Raw genomic sequence first — 6,000 nt, 5'->3', positions numbered from 1 at the left:
GATACGATTTCTGTGTTTCATCGACAATGGGAAGGGGCAAGGGATACAGTAAACCGGCATAGGTGCATCGGAATGTAAAACTGGCGACACAGGAAACGCTCAAAACATAGACAGTAGGAAGACTCAGTCTTCCTGTACTTAAGTCGGCATTGTGTCTCTTATATTTAATTCCGATGTGATTTCTGTGTTTCATCGACAATGGGAAGGTCCAAGGGATATAGTAAACCGGCAGAGGTGCATCGGAAGGTAAAACTGGTGACACAGGAAACGCTCAAAACATTGACCGTACGAAGACTGTTTTCTTGTACTTAAGTCGGCATTGTGTCTCTTATATTTCATTTCGATGCAATTTCTGTGTTTCATCGTCAATGGGAAGGTACAAGGGATACAGGAAACCTGCAGAGGTGCATCGGAATGTAAAACTGGTGACTCCGGAAACGCTCAAAACATAGACAGTAGGAAGACTCAGTCTTCCTGTACTAAAGTCGGCATTGTGTCTCTTATATTTTTTTCCGATGAAATTTCTGTGTTTCATCGTGAATGGGACGGTCCAAGGGATATAGTAAAACTGCAGAGGTGCATCGGAAAGTAAAACTGATGACACAGGAAAAGCTCAAAACATACACAGTAGGAAGACTTAGTCTTCGTGTACTTAAGTCGGCATTGTGTCTCTTATATTTAATTCCGATGCAATTTCTGTGTTTCATCGTCACTGTGAAGGTCCAAGGGATACAGTAAACGTGTAGAGGTGCATCGGAAAATAAAACTGGTGACACAGGAAACGTTCAAATTATAGACGGTAGGAAGACTCAGTCTTCCTGTACTTAAGTCGGCATTGTGTCTCTTATATTTTATTCCGATGCAATTTCTGTGTTTCATCGTCAATGGGAAGGTACAAGGGATACAGTAAACCTGCAGAGGTTCATCAGAATGTAAAACTGGTGACACAGGAAACGCTCAAAACATAGACTGTAGGAAGACTCAGTCTTCCTGTACTTAAGTCGGCATTGTGTCTCTTATATTAAATTCCGATGCAATTTCTGTGTTTCATCGTCAATGGGAAGGTCCAAGGGGTATAGTAAACCTGCAGATTTGCATCGGAATATAAAACTAGTGACACAGGAAACGCTAAAAACATAGACAGTAGGAAGACTCAGTCTTCCTGTACTTAAGTCGGCATTGTGTCTCTTATATTTAATTGCGATGCAATTTCTGTGTTTCATCGTCAATGGGAAGGTCCAAAGGATACAGTAAACCTGCAGAGGTGCATCGGAATGTATAACTGGTGACCCAGGTAACGATCAAAACATAGACAGTAGGAAGACTCAGTCTTCCTCTACTTAAGTCGGCATTGTGTCTCTTATATTTATTTCCGATGAAATTTCTGTGTTTCATCGTGAATGCGAAGGTCCAAGGGATATAGTAAACCTGCAGAGGGGCATCGGAAAGTAAAACTGATGACACAGGAATCGTTCAAAGCATAGACAGTAGGAAGACTTAGTCTTCCTGTACTTAAGTCGGCATTGTGTCTCTTATATTTAATTCCGATGCAATTTCTGTGTTTCATCGTCAATGGGAAGGTCCAAGGAATACAGTAAACCTGCAGAGGTGCATGCATCGGAATGTAAAACTGGTGACACAGGAAACGCTCAAAACATAGACAGTAGGAAGACTGTACTTATGTCGGCATTGTGTCTCTTGTATTTAACTCCAATGCAATTTCTGTGTTTCATCGTCAATGGGAAGGTCCAATGGATACAGTAAACCTGCAGAGGTGCATCAGAATGTAAAACTGGTGACACAGGAAACGCTCAAAACATAGACAGTAGGAAGACTCAGTCTTCCTGTACTTAAGTCGGCATTGTGTCTCTTATATTTAATTCCGATGCGATTTCTGTGTTTCATCGACAATGGGAATGTCCAAGGGATATAGTAAACCGGCAGAGGTGCATCGGAAGGTAAAACTGGTGACACAGGAAACGCTCAAAACATTGACCGTACGAAGACTGTTTTCTTGTACTTAAGTCGGCGATGTGTCTCTTATATTTAACTCCAATGCAATTTCTGTGTTTCATCGTCAAGGGGAAGGTCCAATGGATACAGTAAACCTGCAGAGGTGCATCAGAATGTAAAACTGGTGACACAGGAAACGCTCAAAACATAGACAGTAGGAAGACTCAGTCTTCCTGTACTTAAGTCGGCATTGTGTCTCTTATATTTCATTTCGATGCAATTTCTGTGTTTCATCGTCAATGGGAAGGTACGAGGGATACAGGAAACCTGCAGAGGTGCATCGGAATGTAAAACTGGTGACTCAGGAAACGCTCAAAACATAGACAGTAGGAAGACTCAGTCTTCCTCTACTAAAGTCGGCAACGTGTCTCTTATATTTTTTTCCGATGAAATTTCTGTGTTTCATCGTGAAGGGGACGGTCCAAGGGATACAGTAAACCTGCAGAGGTGCATCGGAAAGTAAAACTGATGACACAGGAAAAGCTCAAAACATACAAAGTACGGAGACTTAGTCTTCCTGTACTTAAGGCGGCATTGTGTCTCTTATATTTAATTCCGATGCAATTTCTGTGTTTCATCGTCACTGTGAAGGTCCAAGGGATACAGTAAACGTGTAGAGGTGCATCGGAAAATAAAACTGGTGACACAGGAAACGCTCAAATTATAGACAGTAAGAAGACTCAGTCTTCCTGTACTTAAGTCGGCATTGTGTCTCTTATATTTTATTCCGATGCAATTTCTGTGTTTCATCGTCAATGGGAAGGTACAAGGGATACAGTAAACCTGCAGAGGTTCATCAGAATGTAAAACTGGTGACACAGGAAACGCTCAAAACATAGACTGTAGGAAGACTCAGTCTTCCTGTACTTAAGACGGCATTGTGTCTCTTATATTAAATTCCGATGCAATTTCTGTGTTTCATCGTCAATGGGAAGGTCCAAGGGATATAGTAAACCTGCAGATTTGCATCGGAATATAAAACTAGTGACACAGGAAACGCTAAAAACATAGACAGTAGGAAGACTCAGTCTTCCTGTACTTAAGTCGGCATTGTGTCTCTTATATTTAATTCCGATGCAATTTCTGTGTTTCATCGTCAATGGGAAGGTCCAAGGGATACAGTAAACCTGCAGACGTGCATCGGAATGTAAAACTGATGACACAGGAAACGCTCTAAACATAGACAGTAGGAAGACTCAGTCTTCCTGTACTTAAGTCGGCATTGTGTCTCTTTTATTTAACTCCAATGCAATATCTGTGTTTCATCGTCAATGGGAAGGTCCAATGGATACAGAAAACCTGCAGAGGTGCATCAGAATGTAAAACTGGTGACACAGGAAACGCTCAAAACATAGACAGTAGGAAGACTCAGTCTTCCTGTACTTAAGTCGGCATTGTGTCTCTTATATTTAATTCCGATGCGATTTCTGTGTTTCATCGACAATGGGAAGGTCCAAGTGATATAGTAAACCGGCAGAGGTGCATCGGAAGGTAAAACTGGTGACACAGGAAACGCTCAAAACATTGACCGTACGAAGACTGTTTTCTTGTACTTAAGTCGGCATTGTGTCTCTTATATTTCATTTCGATGCAATTTCTGTGTTTCATCGTCAATGGGAAGGTACAAGGGATACAGGAAACCTGCAGAGGTGCATCGGAATGTAAAACTGGTGACTCAGGAAACGCTCAAAACATAGACAGTAGGAAGACTCAGTCTTCCTGTGCTAAAGTCGGCATTGTGTCTCTTATATTTTTTTCCGATGACATTTCTGTGTTTCATCGTTAATGGGAAGGTCCAAGGGATATAGTAAACCGGCAGAGGTGCATCGGAAAGTAAAACTGATGACACAGGAAAAGCTCAAAACATAGACAGTAGGAAGACTTAGTCTTCCTGTACTTAAGTCGGCATTGTGTCTCTTATATTTAAATCCGATGCAATTTCTGTTTTTCATCGTCAATGGGAGGGTCCAAGGGATACAGTAAACCTGCAGACGTGCATCGGAATGTAAAACTAGTGACACAGGAATGCTCAAAACATAGACAGTAGGAAGACTCAGTCTTCCTGTACTTAAGTCGGCATTGTGTCTCTTATATTTAATTCCGATACGATTTCTGTGTTTCATCGACAATGGGAAGGTCCAAGGGATACAGTAAACCTGCAGACGTGCATCGGAATGTAAAACTGATGACACAGGAAACGCTCTAAACATAGACAGTAGGAAGACTCAGTCTTCCTGTACTTAAGTCGGCATTGTGTCTCTTTCATTTAACTCCAATGCAATTTCTGTGTTTCATCGTCAATGGGAAGGTCCAATGGATACAGAAAACCTGCAGAGGTGCATCAGAATGTAAAACTGGTGACACAGGAAACGCTCAAAACATAGACAGTAGGAAGACTCAGTCTTCCTGTACTAAAGTCGGCATTGTGTCTCTTATATTTTTTTCCGATGAAATTTCTGTGTTTCATCGTGAATGGGACGGTCCAAGGGATACAGTAAACCTGCAGAGGTGCATCGGAAAGTAAAACTGATGACACAGGAAAAGCTCAAAACATACACAGTAGGAAGACTTAGTCTTCCTGTACTTAAGGCGGCATTGTGTCTCTTATATTTAATTCCGATGCAATTTCTGTGTTTCATCGTCACTGTGAAGGTCCAAGGGATACAGTAAACGTGTAGAGGTGCATCGGAAAATAAAACTGGTGACACAGGAAACGCTCAAATTATAGACGGTAGGAAGACTCAGTTTTCTTGTACTTAAGTCGGCGATGTGTCTCTTATATTTAAATTCCGATGCAATTTCTGTGTTTCATCGTCACTGTGAAGGTCCAAGGGATACAGTAAACCTGTAGAGATGCATCGGAATGCAAAACTGGTGACACAGGAAACGCTCAAATTATAGACAGTAGGGAGACTCAGTCTTACTGTGCTTAAGTAGGCTTTGTGTCTCTTAAATCTAACTCCGATGCAATTTCTGTGTTTCATCGTCACTGTGAAGGTCCAAGGGATACAGTAAACCTGCAGAGGTGCATCAGAAAGTAAAACTGGTGACACATGAAGCGCTCAAAACATAGACAGTAGGAAGACTCAGTCTTCCTGTACTTAAGTCGGCATTGTGTCTCTTATATTTAATTCCGATGCAATTTCTGTGTTTCATCGTCAATGGGAAGGTCCAAGGGATACAGTAAACCTGCAGAGGTGCATCGGACTGTAAAACTGGTGACACAAGAAAAGCTCAAAACACAGACAGTAGGAAGACTCAGTCTTCCTGTACTTAAGTCGGCATTGTGTCTCTTATATTTATTTCCGATGAAATTTCTGTGTTTCATCGTGAATGGGAAGGTCCAAGGGATATAGTAAACCTGCAGAGGTGCATCGGAAAGTAAAACTGATGACACAGGAAACGCTCAAAACATAGACAGTAGGAAGACTTAGTCTTCCTGTACTTAAGTCGGCATTGTGACTCTTATATTTAAATCCGATGAAATTTCTGTTTTTCATCGTCAATGGGAAGGTCCAAGGGATACAGTTAACCTGCAGACGTGCATCGGAATGTAAAACTGATGACACAGGAATGCTGAAAACATAGACAGTAGGAAGACTCAGTCTTCCTGTACTTAAGTCGGCATTGTGTCTCTTGTATTTAACTCCGATGCAATTTCTGTGTTTCATCGTCAATGGGAAGGTCCAAGGGATACAGTAAACCTGCAGAGGTGCATCGGAATGTAAAACTGGTGACACAGGAAACGCTCAAATCATAGACAGTGGGAAGACTCAGTCTTCCTATACTTAAGTTGGCTTGTGTCTCTTATATTTATTTCCGATGAAATTTCTGTGTTTCATCGTGAATGGGAAGGTCCAAGGAATACAGTAAACCTGCAGAGGTGCATGCATCGGAATGTAAAACTGGTGACACAGGAAACGCTCAAAACATAGACAGTAGGAAGACTGTACTTAAGTCGGCATTGTGTCTCTTGTATTTAACTCC

Source organism: Schistocerca nitens, chromosome 2 (genome assembly GCF_023898315.1).
Source record: "Schistocerca nitens isolate TAMUIC-IGC-003100 chromosome 2, iqSchNite1.1, whole genome shotgun sequence".
NCBI lineage: Eukaryota > Metazoa > Arthropoda > Insecta > Orthoptera > Acrididae > Schistocerca > Schistocerca nitens.
Note: the sequence above shows the minus strand (reverse complement) of the source record.